Source organism: Pan paniscus, chromosome 21 (genome assembly GCF_029289425.2).
Source record: "Pan paniscus chromosome 21, NHGRI_mPanPan1-v2.0_pri, whole genome shotgun sequence".
Classification (NCBI taxonomy): domain Eukaryota; kingdom Metazoa; phylum Chordata; class Mammalia; order Primates; family Hominidae; genus Pan; species Pan paniscus.
Window position 1 is genome coordinate 20,668,949 of NC_073270.2, and position 17,623 is coordinate 20,686,571.

Genomic DNA, 17,623 nt, shown 5'->3' on the forward strand with positions numbered 1-17,623 from the left:
CATATAGTTTACAAGGCTATTGCAGAAAGGGAGAGAAGGCTGGAGACACGTGACCTCACTTTAAATGCCATGAGTGAGGGTGGCATATATCACTTCCATCCATATTTTACTGGCCCAAACTCAGTCACATAGACCCTCCCCAATGCAAGAACATCTGGGACATAGAAGACACGTGGATGGATGCTCAGTGGGCAGTGACTACATGTTGTAAGGAGTGTGTAGAATTCGCTTATTACTGCCAAGAAAGAGAACATCGATAATGACTTTGCAATAGGTGACTTTCTGGAGGTTAGGAAATCTCCTTGTATCCTGGCTTTGGGGATCTGTTTAGAAAAGCATGAGTGTTGCATCATTCAGGAAATCTGACATCTGCATACCCTTTACCAAGTGACACGATTTCTCTGCTCACTGCAACCCCCGTCTTCTGGGTTCAAGTGATTCTCCTGCCTCAGCCTCTGAAGTAGCTGGGATTACAGGCACCCACCACCACAGCTGGCTAATTTTTATATTTTTAGTAGAGATGGGGTTTCACCATGTTAGCCAGGCTGGTCTCGAACTCTGGACCTCAAGTGATCCACCTGCCTTGGCTTCCCAAAGTGGTGAGATTGAAGGCCTGAGCCACAGCGCAAGGCCTATTTAGCAAGCTTTTTATGAGTGAGGCAAAGAGCTATGAAGGAAGATTATACACTTTTTTTTTTTTTCAAGAAAAGTATTTCTAGGTATCCATCTGTGGCCAATCTTCATTAACCCAGTGCTTGCAATTATTGTGCCCCCTACAGCTAGGGATACGAAACCTAAAGCCTATGTACTGAAGGTTATTGATGACCATGCATCGTCAAAGAACGGTTCCATTTCCCATGATAGGTTACTAAGGTAGTGCAATTTGGCTTTACATTGTAAGTTAAGCGCTAATTGAAAAATCTGTTTTATTGTTTGAGGTGTTAATGCCAAGACGGTTAACCCTTCCTTATCTGGGCTTGCACATGACCAGGATCCGCAGGCCCGTATCAGACAAAGTTGAATGGAGAATTATTCATGAAATATCCAATGGATTGACCACACTAGATTGGTCTGTCTTTCCCGCTAAAACTCTTGAAGGAAAGGTCCAGATCAAGCCTATATGTTCCTTGCCATATGCGTAGCACCTAAGCCAATGTCAGGCATGAGATATGTATTTTAAAATGTTAGCCAGCCGTGGCGGCTCACGCCTGTAATCCCGGCACTTTGGGAGGTTGAGGTGGGTGGATCACATGAGGCCAGGAGTTTGAGATTAGCCTGGCCAACATGGTGAAACCCCGCTTCTACTAAAATTACAAAAATTATCCAGGTGTGGTGATGCACGCCTGTAGTCCCAGCTACTTGGGTGGCTGAGGCACAAGAATCACTTGAACCTGGGAGGTGGAGCTTGCAGTGAGTTGAGATGGACTCCAGCCTGGGCGACAGAGCGAGACTCTGTCTTAAAAAAAAAAAAAAAAAAAAAAAAAGATAACTGTTAAAATGTTATTATTGAATAACAAAGTTTAAAAATAACGGGTGATTTAATTAACTGATGTCCCCAAGAATTGGAAAAAGCCTGATTCTGCCTGTAAATGTGCATCTTCTCTTGCATTCTAAATGCCTCCCTTCCTCCTACTTGGCATGAACCAAACTCATCAGCTTCATGTGCCAGTCTGGCCTCTTCTAAAGCATCACTCAAGTTGATCTGTCCCTTGTCTTAATTATTAAGGTATTTCCTACCTGGTACAGAGATGTATTGACTTCATGGCCATTCAACAGGTGTTTGACGGTTTGACTGCATCCCCTGCCTACCTGTATGCTGGCTGTCCAGCTCAGGCCTGCAACAGGAGGAGCCTAGAATGCCTAGCAGCTTTGGACAGTGAGTGTCTGAAGACAAGCTTAAACCATTTCCATCTCTCCTCTTAATATGTGACCCCACCCAGGAATTCAAAGAAGCGGCCACCTATGGTCAGTGGTGGGTTCTCTTGAGTGCCCCACGTTGGTGGTGGGTGGGAGTCTATACATCCCAGCTCTCGCTCATCCTGGTGGTCGTGTGTTGCTGTATCAGATCATAACACAACAAATATTTGTTATATTAGAGTTGTAACTGGAAAAACTTTCTGTGTTTAACAGGGTTTATATTCATATGGTTTTCTCAAACTAAATTCCTGCTCATTTATTAATCCCACAAACATCAGCAGAGAAGTTACTGTGTGCACAGGCCTTCGTCATGGACTGTAGATGGCCCTCCCCATCACTGCCCCTTTGAGTCTCAGCCATGCCACACCGGGGTTCTCTGCAAACTCCCATCAGGGCCTCCTCCTGAGCTTCCCTGGACCCCCAGGTTTTTGGGCGTCCCCTCTCATTCCTGCCCTGTCTGGATGGGGACCCAGCTGGGGCTGTCTCTGACCTGGGCGATTCCAGGTCAGACCTGGGCGATTCCTGTCCAGGCAAACGCTCTGGGTGGCTGGAGGTGAGGCCCTGAGCTGGGGAGCTGTCTGGATCTGAATTCCTCCCGAAGCCGGCTCTGAACAAGGATTTGATTAGAATGCAAGTAGTTGATGGGGAGGGTGGTCCCAGGAAACCCCTAGGGAAGTGGGGAGGTGAGGCAGGGGAGGGAGGCAACAATATGGAGTGTATTATCAATAATTTACCCCATGGACAGCTAGAGCTTACCCCTGCCGGGAAGCTGACTATCCCACGAGGGGTGGAGGCGTGGGAGGTGCAGGGCAGGTGTTCACACTCGCTCTCATCAGTTGCAGATTGAGGGCTACTGGGGTCTGGGAACTGATTCCCAGCATTTCAGGCCTCCCCCTGGGAAAAGCTCATTCCAAGAGCCAGAGGAACCCTCAGGCAAGGAGACGGGGATGCAGGCAGTGTGGAGTCCAGCAGGCTGTCGTGGAAGAGGGGACACGAGCAGCACCTGCAGTGTCTACTCCAGGGCCGAGGCCAGGTTAGCACAGTGAGACACTGACGGACACAGTGTGTCAGAGCAGGGCTGGCACATGGCACCGGATGGCGCTGCTTGAAATTGGCCAATTGCCTGCTGCCCCAAGGCAACTTGAAAATCACATGCGGCTTTGACAGTAACTCCTGCAACCTGTACTTTTATTCAGGACAGCAGATGCTATCAAGGGTGCTGTGCCCTTTGCTGATGTAGTTGAGGTAGGAAGTTTGCTTGTTTTGGTGATGGCTGATGATATTTAAGAATTTTAGCTTCAAGTATGCTATAGTGGTCAGAAAGGAATTTAAACAATTGTGTGTGTGTGTGTGTGTGTATGCATTTAGTTATTACAAAGGGTTCCTTGTTTAAAAAGCTATATATACTGTTGTACTAAGAAATGCTTGTATTGTGAAGAGCAAATAGATTTGGGTAAATGGATGTTTCAGCACAGTAAATGGCATTATTATTTAAACACATAGGGAACTCTGAATTTCAGTAGAATAATGGTGGTTGCCTACATCCAAATCTCTTACCATAACTTAAAAAAATTTACCCAAATCAACAAATAGAGCAAATAAAACCATTGTTTACACAAGCCCTCAGGATTACTAAGAGACAAAATTCTACAGACTTCAAATTTCCTGTAAGTAGTGAAAGAAGTATCCAGGTCCAGCCAGGCAGGCTCCGGAGCCCGCCCCTGTCTAGAGCGTTGGGCAGGGACCACAGAGGACAAGTGGAGAAGGGCAGGAGTGTGCACAGCCCGGGGTGATGCAGCCCAGATCACATTACCCCTGGAAGGACAGGCCCCATCCTGAGTGGGAATACCAGACAGTGTGAGACTGGAGGCTACAGCCGTAGGAAAGGCGAGGTTACTGGGAGAGAGGAGGGAAACTAGGAAGGGCACTGCCCCTTGGAGACTTGGTGATATCCAGAAGGAAGGCAAAAAGAATAAAATAAAGGGTCCTTCAGAGATCAAAGAAAACCACAAAATCAGACATGCTCCCCCTCTTCCAGAGTAAGCACAATAAAGAAATTACACTTCACTCTATCAACGGTAGAGGGCGCATCTGAATCAAGAAACCTGGCTAGCCACCCACACGCTGTCCCCTGCCTACATCAACTCTCACCAAGGATCCAGTAAAGAAAATAGATGACAAAAGGAGCAGAAAGTGGCAGACAACGTGCAAGCAAAGCTGCAATCAGAAGAAACGAGTCTGTGAATCTAAGCATTTCAGCTAGTCAATGTTCTCACCCCTCTACATACACACACACACACACACACACACACACACACAAGAGCAAAAGAAAACTGTAATGACATTCCACCACTAATTAAATGTCCTAACGTAAGAACTTTCATATGCTAAAAAACCCAACCTTTAATAAAAAAATCAGAACTAAAATGGGCAAAACCCAGGATGATGTGAAATGAGAGTTGACTGAACTCCGGAGAGGAAATGGGGAAATTCAGTTTGCAGATGCTTTTGTGCTGCCAGGCAGGACATCCTTTCAGTGGACAGTGGATGGACCAGAACTGTTGCCTTTTCCCATCCACAGGCCTATGTTTTCTAAACCCCAGCCCAAGGCAAGCATTTCTTATCCATAAGCGTACTGGCTATTTCAGTGGGGAACATTGTGAAAGGCCAATGTTGGCTATCATTTTTACTTGCCAAGTTCTCTATTATATGAGACTGTAGGAAATACCCAAATACTTTCTCAGGGAAAATCAAGTTAAGTGGATTAAACTTTCCAAGGAGAGCTTCATTCTCCTTGGTAATATGTCAAACTTTCAGAGATAAACTTTTCAGAGATGTTTCCAAATTGTAATGAATGACTACAATAAATGATGCTGTATTTTATACTTTAAAAAGTAATTTTCATACATTATATTCATCATTAAAGTTGTATATATGTCAAAATAACACATGTGATAGTTTCTTCCCTGCCTCTGTGTGACCACAAGCAGCTTAGAAATGCTTCGCCTTGGTTTATACATGTGAAAAATGAGAATGGGAATGGCTTCCCCCTCTGTGAGATTTCCAGTGCATTGCTAACTTCAGTCTGTGGGACAGATTATATTTTTCTAAACATAGCCACAATGTCATCACCCATTCCACACCTTCTCCTAGGCACCTCCTTATCAAGAAGTAAAGTTGAATGCCTGTCCCTTGAGTCTGGGTGGGTTTGTGTCTCACTTGCACCCAATAGACTGCAGCAGAAATAATACTGCATTACTTCTGAGGATAATTTGGAAAGAAAAAGATAATGCAATTTCCACCTTGCTGTCTGGTACATTCTTGCTGGAGTGCTGAGCTGCCATGCAAGCAGTTAGACTGTTCTGAGGCTACCATGCTATGAGGAAACCCAAACTAGCCCAGGCAAACAGATCACATGACAAAGCCCTGAAGCTACATGAAGAAAGAGAGAGATACCGTAGCAGTCTCCAGCTGTTCCAGCCATACCTTCCCGCTCCCCACCCCCACACACTCTGCCTTTTGTTCCAGTTCCAGTTACCATCTGGCTGCAACCACATTTGAGACTCTGAGCCAGAACAACCCAGCCAAGCCCTTCCTGAATTCCAGACACTCAGAAACCATGGCAATAATAAAATGATTATTGTTTTAAGCCACTGAGTCTTGCGGTGACTTGTTATATAGCAATAGATAATGAGGATGCATGAAGCGTGAAGATGCATGAAGCCATCATTTCTAGGGAAAGCGTAGTGACTATGCCTAATACCTTTTGCGGTAGTGCTGTTTTGGATAATTTTTATAGCGGAAGTTGATAGGACAGAACATGTCTCTTTGGGGAAGAATTATATTCCTCTCTAGATTTAGCTTACATGCTAACCTTTCCAGTGGAAAAGAATTGAGTTATTTTCCACTGATTTTCTGTGTTTGTACTTGCAAAGCTTTATGTATCTATTGCTTTTGGTGAAAGTAAATGATAGGATAGGTTACTGGAGAGCTATTTATTTTGTTTCTGGATGGGATAAAGCTAAAAGGACATAGGGACTAAAAATGTGGCTGCTGGTCTCAAGGATTTCTAATGAAACCCAACATTGGGTAGCTCTCAAGTTAATTCTATGGTGAGCAAACATATTTAACATTCTAGGCCATAATAAAGACAAATGACTGTCTGGGCGCAGTGGCTCATGCCTGTAATCCCAGCACTTTGGGAGGCTGAGGCAGGCAGATCACAAGGTCAGGAGTTCGAGACCAGCCTGGCCAACATGGTGACACTCCATCTCTACTAAAAAAAATACAAAAATTAGCTGGGCATGGTGGCATGCACCTGTAATCCTAGCTACTTGGGAAGCTGAGGCAGGAGAATTGCTTGAACCCAGGAGGCAGAGGTTGCAGTGAGCCGAGATCGCACCAGTGCACTCCTGCCTGGGCGACAGAGCAAGACTCCATCTTAGAAAAAAAAAAAAAAAGAGAGAGAGAGAGAGAGAGAAATTACCTCAAATGGGGGGCTAGAGGGAGAAGATTTTATTCCTGATGGGAAAAGTGTAGTGATTAATGTAAGTGTAGTGATTAATGTCACGGAGTCAGATGGTTTGAATCCTGGCTCCCTCACTTACTGGCTGTGTGACCACAGGCAAGTAAATTTATCTCTCATGCCTTTGTTGCCTCATCTGTTGTTATGAAGGTTATGGCAAGGATTGAATGAAATAATAGACATAAATGGCTTAATACAATGTCAAGCATATACTGAGTGCTCAATAAGTGGTAGCTAGTGCTATCATTATGTTATGCTTTCTGGATTTTGTATTTTAAGCTCCAGATCCAGAGACATAGATCTAGTAAGGGGAGGATAGACAGTTCAGATATGAAACTGCTTGACTCAAGCATGTGCTTACTGGCAACCGTGTTACTACCCTATGCATTACACAAGACAATCTCAGATCTACTCCATCTATCCCAGGTGATGGTCTTTTCCAAATAGAGGAAGACTTCGTCTATCAGTAATGTAGAGTACTACACCCCTCCCTAACTTGTATTTCCAAATAAGTTATTGTGTTTTTATTGTAGAATTTAACATTTAGATTAAAAATACTTAGTGTGATCTCAGCAAACTACCATTGAAAGGTAACAACTAGCTAGGCATGGTGGCAGGCACCTGTAATCCCAGCTACTTGGAAGGCTGAGGCAGGAGAATCACCTGATCCCAGTAGACAGAGGTTGCAGTGGGCTGGGATGGCACCACTGCACTCCAGCCTGGGCAACAAAGCAAGACTTTGTCTCAAAAAAAAAAAAAATTAAAATTGCCATTACTCAGGAGTTAATATACTAGTAACAAGTAGAAAATTAAATAGAAAATGTGATCTACAGTACCATACAAAAAAAACCTTAACAATAGATATGCAAGAACACCACACTAAAACTACAAAACATTGAGAGAAATTAAAGAAGACCTAAATAGATAGAAGGACATACCATGTTCATGGATTGAGATATTTTAAAGATGTCATTTATCCCCAAAGTGATCTACGGACTCATTAAAATTTCAAATAAGTCCTAGCAGAATTATTTTCTGTTTAAATTGGCAAGTTAATTCCAAACTGTAGGTGAAACTGAAAAATAATTATAAAATTCAAAGCCATATTTAAGAACAACAACAAATCTGTAGCTCTTACATTACCAATTATTAAGACATGCTATAAAGCTACATAATGAAGACTGTGGCATCAGAACAAGGATAGACAAATAGGTAAATGGAACAGAAGTGAGAGTTCAGAGACAGAGCTACAAGATAATGCAGTATCTTGGCTTACAACAAAGGCTACACTGCAATTAAGCGGGTGTGGAGGTGGGAGAAGAGTCTTTTCCACAGATGGTGCTAGTCAGTTGATATTCCTGAGGAAAAAAATAAAACTTGATTCCTATGCCATACACAAAAATGATTTTATGATGGATCATAGGCTTCAATGTTAAAACTAAAACAATTAACCTTCTAGAAAAAATACAAGAGAAATATCTTCATGAACTTGGGATATGCGAAGATTTTTTAAAATAATACTTTTAACTTAAGATGTGTGCACTTTACTGTATGTTAATTATACTTCAATAGAATTTCCTCTCCCTTGTCTTTTGTTATGTGACACTCTTAATTTTCTTCCTAGTCCTTTATGATTTCTCTATCTTGCCTAGTTTCTTTTATTTTGTACAAGATTCTTTCTGTGGTTTACTTACTTTCTCTTGCTGCAGTTGGTATCTTGGGCATTTTATCTATTTGTAGCTTTAGCTGCCTGCTCCCTGTAGGTGGCTCCTAATCTTATAACTGTTGTTCCAATCTGCCTCCTCCCATGGGGTCATAGGACTCTCAGGGACATCCAACTATTGCCTGGTTCCCTGCCATGTGCTTCAGTCCCCTCTATGCATCCCCATGGGTTGTTGTTCAGTCTGTGCTTTAATATTTTTGATGAGGAGAAAATCACCCAGTCCCAAAGTGCTAGCCAGAGATTCCTCACCTCGAGTTGCAATTTGTCTTCCTCTAATTTCTCTCCTTTGGTTCTCCTCTTATCTGTCACTGAGCAAGTCTAATTCCACTCACATGACAGAGGCTTCCCTGCTTTTTCTTTTCTCCAAGTCAATCATCCAAGACTCCTTCAAACATCTTTTCCTAAACATGGTCACATATTTCATTTCTATCTACTTCTTGACGGGCCCCAATTTTATCACGTTTTTATCAAAATGTGGCACCCAGAATTGAACAGAAGGCTTGAAGGTGATCTGGCCTCTATAGACCATCATTTCCCTCGTTGCAGATGAGTTGTTTTCTGAATATAGACTTATTCATTTGTCTCTAGTAATTCTTCAACTGCCTTTTGGATTTCTCAATCTGGATCTCCCTAGAAACCTCAATTTATTCAAAAATGAAATAATCATACACCCACCGACACCAGCAACTGCCCCAGTCTTACAAGGCTAGCAAGTCAGGTTGCCTGCTTCCCACTCAGATAACTTGATCTCTAGCCTTATTAATTAGGGGGCAGCTATTACTCCACTTGGCTTTCATTCTCTATTTGTGTATGTGGGTTTAGGGAAGGGGACTTTTTATCCTGATACAGAATATCCATTTATTCCTGTTAATTTTTCAACTAATGTTGGATTTTTCAAGTTGGGCTTAACTTATCTAAATCTAGGATAAGCTGGGCTCTGTGGCTTGCACTTGTAGTCCTATCTACTCTGGAGGCTGAGGTAGGAGGATGACATGAGTCCAGGAGGAGTTCAAGGCCAGCCTGGGCAACATAGGGTGACCCCAGCAGTAAAAAAATTAATAAAAATAGAATAATCATCCACTTACCCCAACCAATTCCCCCTCCCAACTTCCTTATCCTTTGGGTGGCCTTATCTGGCCCTTCTTCATGTCTGTCACCTTCTTTCTTAGTTCAAGCCCATATTCCTTAGTTCAGGTCTCTCTTACTTGCCCTAAGTGGTCCTTCCAACCTCCAGCACTTCACCCCAACTCTGAGATGGTCACTAGCTCCCATAGGTTTGCATTGTAAAATGGAAACCCTTCCCTTTGTCCAGACCATGACCTGGCCTGCCTTTCCATGTGAATCCTCAATGCCCCAAGGGCTAAGCAGTGTTCTAATGGTTGTAGCTTGGCACAGCTGCTTTAAACCAAGTGGTTCTGTCTAAACTAAAATGCCTTTCCCCATAGTCCCCAGCCAAAACTACACTCATCTTCTGCATCTCTTTCAGATGGCCCACAAAGAAAAACAGGACTTCATGTGTGTTCCTGTAATGTATAGCTTAGACCTTGAACAAAATCAGCCAGTGGCTTTGAAATTGAATAAACAAATGAATTACTTGTCCCATTTCTTTAATTGGAAAAATAGAATTAGAAATGATTGGAAAATTATCACAGATATATATGTATTTCTAAAACTACTGGTCATTTCTAAAGATAAGAAAAGTTTTCCAAAAAAGTGAATGAATTTATTTGAGAAAATGACTAAAATACAATTCTGTGGATGTTATTTAATTTCCTGTTACATATTTAAGAAGACACCAAAGAATATAATTTGGGAGTTACAGTGCTAAGGCTTAGATAATTTAAGGTCAACAAAATTCTTAGCTTGATCTTTGAAAGAATACCTGATCCACCAAAGAGGAGATGTGCCCCCTGCCTCAGATATTATTATGTGGAAGTGAGAAAAGCTTCATAAAATTACAGTAACATGACTTCTCTAGGGAAAACAGAGATCATCAGTTGAGGAAAGTTAACTAAGAAGTTCATTTTAAAGTAATCTAAATTTTCTTCATTACACAAATGTCTTTGGAAAGGGAATGAAAAATATAACAAATATAAATCCTTATTTTTCATAGGAACTTTAATTTCTTTTTCCAAAGATAAATTATTCTTTGAAATAAGTATTCCTAGAACTGTTAACAGGAGGCATTTTGAGGAAATGCTCGTATTCTCATGCAAACTCAGCACTGGGGTTGTCTTAGTGCAACTAGCAAGGCTTTCTTTGCCTGTATCATGTCCACTTCAGGCAACAGGTAAGGAATAAAGTCATCTAAACTTACCTAAAATGTTCATGTTTTAGAATTACCCATAATTATTATCTTCATTCCTTTAATAATGTTGAAAAGGAAATGTGTATTTTTTCCTTCCCTCCCCCATCCAGCTTTTTCTCAGGTTGTTTTCCATGGTTGGGGGAAGAGGAAGGACAAGTGGGACTCCTTCCAGGGACATGGCCAGAGCAGTTGACAAGGCCAAGTCGACAGTATGAGCTGAAAGGAAGAAATTCTTCTTTGTGGACAGAGGAACTGCCTGTGAAGGTCTTCAGAGGCAAATTCTACCACAGCGGAAATTCCACTTCCAGCTGGCGTGGTTTGCCTTGGCTTTTTAGGGTCTACCTGTCTGTAATGGTCACCCTCATCAATGCACTTAATTCCCATTTTAACAGCAAAAATATACATTTCTAAAAGATGGCGAAAGGAAGATATTCAAGTATATAACATGCTTTACCTTAACCAAATATTGACTGAGGCCTCATAGTGTCATTTCTCGTGAACATTTAAACAAGAGCAGAATCCACCCGGGTCATCAGAGGGTATCATGTGCCTGAAACAAAATGTCAAAGCAGTGGTAATAGGATGTAATGAGTGATGTGTGTTGTGAGAAAGACACTTGAACTAAGATCTGGAAAGTGAGGGAAGCAAAGCTCACAGGAGCAAGGGGTGCCTGCCATTGAGGACTTAGCGCACACATGGGGAGGTGAGGCAAGAGCCACCAGAGGGGCTAAAGGGGGGACAGTGATGACAAACCAAAGATGATTTGGTGATTGACAAGCTAAAGAAGACTCAGGTTTGCCACTGACCAGCACATAGCGTTAAGCAGGTTACCTCACCTCTTCCAGCTACAAAATGAGCATATGCTATTACCCCTTCATTGGCTGTCGGGAGGGGGCTCAGCATAGTGCCTGGCATGGAATCACTTCTGAAAACCTGCTAGCAATTGCCTATTATGTTTTGAGGTGGATCTTAAAAGTTTGGCAGGATGGTAACAGGAGATGGCTGCGGAGGGCAAGGTATTTTAGGCTAAGCAGCCACTGTGTGTGTGTGTGTGTGTGTGTGTGTGTGTGTGTGTGTGTCTGGTGTGTTCAGAATATAGCATTGTGTTTGTGTGTATGTGTTCAGAATACAGCAAATACAGCAGCCCAGCCAAGGGGTATTGATGACCTGTAAGGCTTTGGGAATTATTCCATCAGGCAACACTGTCCAATAGAAATATAACATGAGTTGCATATGTAATTTAAAATTTTTTGTAGTCACATTTTAGAAAGTCAAAAGCAATAGGTAAAATTAATTTTAATAAGATATCATATTTAATTCAATATTTCAACATATGATCAATATGAAAATTTATTACTGAAGCATTTAAAATTTTTTTGTATTAAGTCTTCAAAACCTGGAGCATATTTTCTACTTACAAAGCATTCCTATTCAGACTTGCCACATTTCAGGTGCTCGATTGCCAAACAGGGCCCGTGGCTGCTATATTGGATGGCTCAGCCACAGAGGGGCTTTCCTGTGATAATAGCATGGTTTTCCTTGAATGTTAGTCTTTCTGTCTCTCGTACCCCAGAGGGGGAGATGGCAATGCCTTTCTCTAGTACAATTAATTTAAAGAAAAAAAAGGAAAGGAAAAAGGGAGGAAGAAAAGAAGTACTCCAGGGCACTATCTTCACAGCTGGCCTAATCCTGAGGTTTTCACAAACGAAAACTCAAAGGGTTTTGGGAGATGCTGGAACATACTTTGACCTTTTTAGATTATACTAGCAGAGATGCTCTAGAAATCTTGCACAAAGAAACTTATTTTACTTTGAGTAACTCCAAATTTTCCAGGTTATTAGGATTACAGAACAATGTTTTTAACACTTTCTAAGGTTGAGAATTCATCGTTTTGTAGGAAAAGCTGTGGGGAAAGACTGAACAAGCCTAGATTTGGGTTCCGCATGGTAGCTACTGACGCATTGCTGGGGTTGCTAGATAGGGAAGTACAGGGAATTGGAATGAGAAAGCTCATAGCTGGGTGAGTAAATTCTTAGCCTGAGCCAACACCAGAGATGTGGTCCAGTCATGAAGATAACACGGGCAGGATTGAGTACCTAACAAAAATCAATCAAATTGGTCACTGAATCTTTTCATCTGTGAAGCTTGGATACACTAAGGCAGGATGAACTGAACCAATTTTACCTCCTTTAAGAGAAGATCAGGGAAAATAATATACCGAAGATCACAATTAAGGATCCAAAGAATAATGCATCTATAGTCAACATGTACAGAATAGAAAAGAAAAGAAAGGCTTTAGTGAGAGATGAACTCCACCAACAGCAGATTTCAAAATGGCACCCAGCAAGTGGCCTGCATGTGCAAATCTTCAAAAAAAGATTCAGTGGGCTGGGTGCAGTAGCTCACGTCTGTAATCCCAGCACTTTGGGAGGCCACGGCGGGCAGATCACCTGAGGTCAAGAGTTCGAGCCCAGCCTGGCCAACATGGCGAAACCCCATCTCTACTAAAAATACAAAAATTAGCCAGGTGAGGTGGCGGGAGGCGGAGGCAGGAGAATCACTTGAACCCAGGAGGTGGAGGTTGCCTTGAGCCAAAATTGCACCACTGCACTCCAGCCTAAGCAACAGGGTGAGACCCTGTATCAAAAAAAAAAAAACACAAAGATACAGTGATACTAGGTAATGATGAATAACGTTCATATGAACCTTCTAGATGATGCTATCAAAATATGTGGAAAAATAAGCAACTACTTCAGTTTCTAGAGTTGTGACTACTGGATTAAGAAAAATTAAATCTAGTTGTATTTCATTTTCTTCAACCTGTTATTACCTTGCAGGTTTTAATGTATAAATTTCTTTATAAGGACTTCAGGGTTTCTATGAGAACGGCGACTCAGGATTTCTCACAACGCCTCGCACCTACTAGATGCTTACTCCGCATTTGGTTAATTCATGAATAATTCTGATCAAGACAATCCCCTTCATAAATTTGGCTTTCCTCCATAGAAAAATTAAATTAAAATTTAAGACAATTTAGAATCCTCAAAGGTAGAAACACTTCAGTTGTCTTTAGAGAAACTCTAGTTTGTTGAGAAACCAATGTAAGTTTTAAAAGAATTTGCATTTCTCTTAGGAACACAACCCTGTTAAAGTTCAATAACCCATTTAAAACACAGGCACTTTGCTGAGGAAATGCTCTTGTGTACACATGCGGTGACACTGGCCCAGGAAGGTCAGGACAGCATCCCAAGTTGTTCCAGCTGCTTAACCCGGACTTGCAGGGAAGTCTCAGTCAGTCTGTTTCTGTTTTTAATATGTGATTATATTTCTTCTTACGGAAAAGCACCATTTGTAAGTGGCTATAGTGTTTTTGTTTCTGTAGTAATATCTTAGTTTCTGTAAGATGTCGTAGCATATGTCATACGTATTCAGTGCAAGTTCAGTTTTGTGTCTATTTTTTAGATTGTTTGGGTTTGGCTGTTTATTGTAGTTTTCAAGTAAAAACCCCTTTGGAAGTTGACCAATAGCATTTTGCCTGGTGAGTCTTTTTTCCCCTCAGGTCCTCAGAAAACTTAGTTTTAAATACTTGTGGATGCTACTGAAGCAATATTAATGAAAATTGGATTTTTTATTACCCTCTATTTTGCCCGTGAGATAAGGGTGTCAGAGATCTAAAACAATACAGTCTGATGTTAGAAGGAGTTCTAGGCTGGAAAACAGCCTAACTATTGAGATCCTGCACGTGACAGCAAATCCCCTTCTCTATAAGACTAAACGAGCATTTTTTTCAGCCTCCTTAGAGTGCCATTGTGTCAAATCCAAATTGGAAATATGTCCTAGAATGCTAAAACTCAGTCAACAAATGTTAAAATGCACACACCTACCCCATGCATCATGGGCAAAGGAAAAAAAGACCAGCACCCCCAAACAACACACACTGAAGCAACATCACTAAGCTCCAGAAGCTCTATGTTTAAGGGTCCACAGTGTCATCACTTAAGGATTTTTCAAATAGACAAAATGGCACATGAAAATATGAAATAAAGGGCTGGGCGCAGTGGCTCAGCCTATAATCTTGCAGTGAGCCGAGGTTGCACCATTGCATTCCAGCCTGGGCGACAGAATGAAGCTGTCTAAAAAAAAGAAAGAAGAGAAGAGAAAGAAAGAGAAGAGAAGAGAATGAAGAAAAGAGCAAAGAAAAGAAAGAAAATAAAAGAAAAGAGAAAAGAAAAGTAGGTTAGGGCAAAGTGTAACACACACAGGCACGTACACATCCAGGAGGAATGTATATAGGAGTTTGACCTTTTCTGTTTTGTAAAATGAAGGATTTGGTCCATAGTAAAGATTTTCAAAACGGGCCTCTATATGGACTTATTCTCAGGAATTCACATATCCTCCTTTGGAATGTCTGAAATCCAGTATGTTTTTATATCAAGGATAACATTTACTAATTAATCAAATTACATTCTGGACGAACTACAGCAAAGTTTTTCAAGCTGTAGGTCATGATCCCCCAGTGAACTGTGGTTCATTAAGGGGTGAAGTTGGGTATATCCAGCATTGTTTTAAATAAAAGTGAAGAAAATGGAAAATATTAGAGTGTACGGTTGGTAGTAACAGTTAAGTATTGTTCTACAAAATGTTTGTTTCTGTTTTGTATGTATATGCCTGGGTATGGATCATGATGTGAAATATATTTATTACCATGGATGGATGGTCAAACGTGTTTGAAAGCTATGAGTCAATAGATTCCTGTTCTCAACCTTCAGTGCACATTGGAATCACGCAGGGAGCTTCAAAAATAGGGTTCTCATCCCCAAATTGATTTGGGATGTACTCTGGGCTTGGAGCTTGCTTAAAGCTTCACAGATGTGCAGCCAGGTTGGAGAATCCCAAAGAATTGAGCCTTGGGACCAAGTTCTGCCAAGTAATTTCAGTGTCTGCCTCTGAGTTTGAGTTTATTTAATTTACCTTGGGGCCAAATCATCCCATAAACTGAGATTGTTGCAAGGTATGAAGATGGTCAGAGGAGACTTCACACAGAGTCAATGTTTTTTGTTTTTTGTTTTCCCCAAAGTGAAGGCCAAATGCAGTGTAATGGGGGAGGATGAATGAAAGCTGCCCAGTAGTTCTGATAGAGAAATGTAGTGGGAGAATTCAAAGAGAGAGTGAAAGAGATTGGAATAATCTGAATTGTGTGAGCAATTCCAGCTGCCATTCCACTCAGTAAGTGAGTGTCCCAGCATCAGCATGACGCAGGGCACTGGAGTCTGCTGTTCCCCCAGGTGGTCTCAGTTTATAGGTGCTTATCACTAGTGTGAGCCTCTGCACACAGCAAATTAGCTGTCAGGGTAATTTTTGACTTGTTCTCTCATGTAAGCCCTTCCTCTCTTAGAATATGCAGGCCCACCGTATTTATGATGCAAGAGTGACTTAGTTTCAGGAAAACATTATCCCTTGCATTAATTGAGTTACTTTTAATTATATTCATTTACATTCTTGTTCTTATATAATTTACAATTGTGCTTGGTTTTGTAACTATGTAAAAGCAAGAACATAGGCCATTTACACCTAGTTATTTTATTTGCACATACTTATTTAATACCATAATATAAACCATGCAACAGACTCCCTTTACTCTGTGTGATTTATGAAGCTTGCCCTGAATACAGTGGGGCAGTACATCGAATCCAAGACCTACCTATTAGTAAAGATTAGAAGACATTGTGAAGTGATGTCAACGTAGCTTAATGTTTATTGGGATGATTTTGAGTAGTCCTATGTGTGTGAAGCAGGGGTTCAGAGGAAAATCTGGATTAAGAAGGAAAGTGGGATTTAAATGATTCCTGAAAAATGATGATGATGATGTTCACTAACATTGACGGTGGTGGCAGGTCACATTGTTTGAGCATTTACTAAATAACCTGCAATGGACCAATGCTTTCTATGGATTATTCTACTTAATCTTTTTTTTTTTTTTTTTTGAGACGGAGTCTTGCTCTGTTGCCCAGGTTGGCGGTGTCTCAGCTCACTGCAACCTCCGCCTCCTGGGTTCACGCCATTCTCCTGCCTCAGCCTCCCGAGTAGCTGGGACAACAGGCGCCTGCCACCACACCCGGCTAATTTTTTGTATTTTCAGTAGAGATGGGGTTTCACCGTGTTAGCCAGGATGGCCTTGATCTCCTGACCTCGTGATCTGCCAGCCTTGACCTCCCAAAGTGCTGGGATTACAGGTGTAAGCCACTGCGCCCGGCCTATTCTACTTAATCTTTAGAGCAATGCTTTGAAATATAATAAATGCTATTACAATTACCCTATTTTTTATATAAGAACCCAGGTTAAGTAATTTGCCTGAGCAACTCATCTGGGACTGAAGCCCAAGTATGTTGCATCCCAGCCCAAGAGCTGAATCTTCTCAAGGAAGAGGAGAGGGACAGGGAGGATATTCCACACCAGAAAGCTAACATGGACCCAGACATGAAGGAAGGGATGTGTGTGCATCTGTGTGCGAGATTTCCAGGGTAGGAGATGGAGGGGAAGTCAGAGTCCAGTTATAGAGCCTGACAAAGGAGCCAAGACTATGAAGTATTAGGAAAGCAGTGGGAAAAAAAGAATGAGATAACCTTCTTATACCGATGTTGGGAGTTTGATAGGACATCCTGAGGATAGAACAAGCAGGAGAGTGGAGCACATGAGAAACATATTTAGAAAAGAAACACATTCACGTGTGTGTGTGCGTGTGTGCATGTGTGTTTGTGTGTGTGCGTGTAATAGGATATTGGAATGCACAGAAGCAATCTGGAAAGATATAATTTAAATTATAAAAATGCCCACTTCTGCCAAGGATATAGGAGTTAATGGTGATGGTCAAAGGGAACTTGAGCTTTGATCTAATATTTGCGTTTTCAAGCAAGGTGACTGCATTCATGCATGTACTTAGGTAATTTTGAAAAGGCTAGGATACTGATTCAAACAGTTAAAAATGAAATATAGGATAATATAGGAATTTTTTTTTTGAAATGGAGTCTCACTCTGTCACCCAGGCTGAAGTGCAGCAGCATAATCTCTGCTAACTGCAACTTCGGCCTCCTAGGCTCAAGCAATTCTCCCACCTCAGCCTCCCCAGTAGGTGGGACCACAGGCGTGTGTC

The 17,623-nt window shown here is 41.6% G+C and overlaps 1 protein-coding gene across 2 annotated transcripts in view; it reads left to right on the plus strand.

The window, feature by feature from the left end:
• The window catches only part of RIN2 (Ras and Rab interactor 2), a 245,600-nt gene that overhangs the window by 23,959 nt on the left and 204,018 nt on the right, over positions 1–17,623 (plus strand). The window lies entirely within an intron of this gene.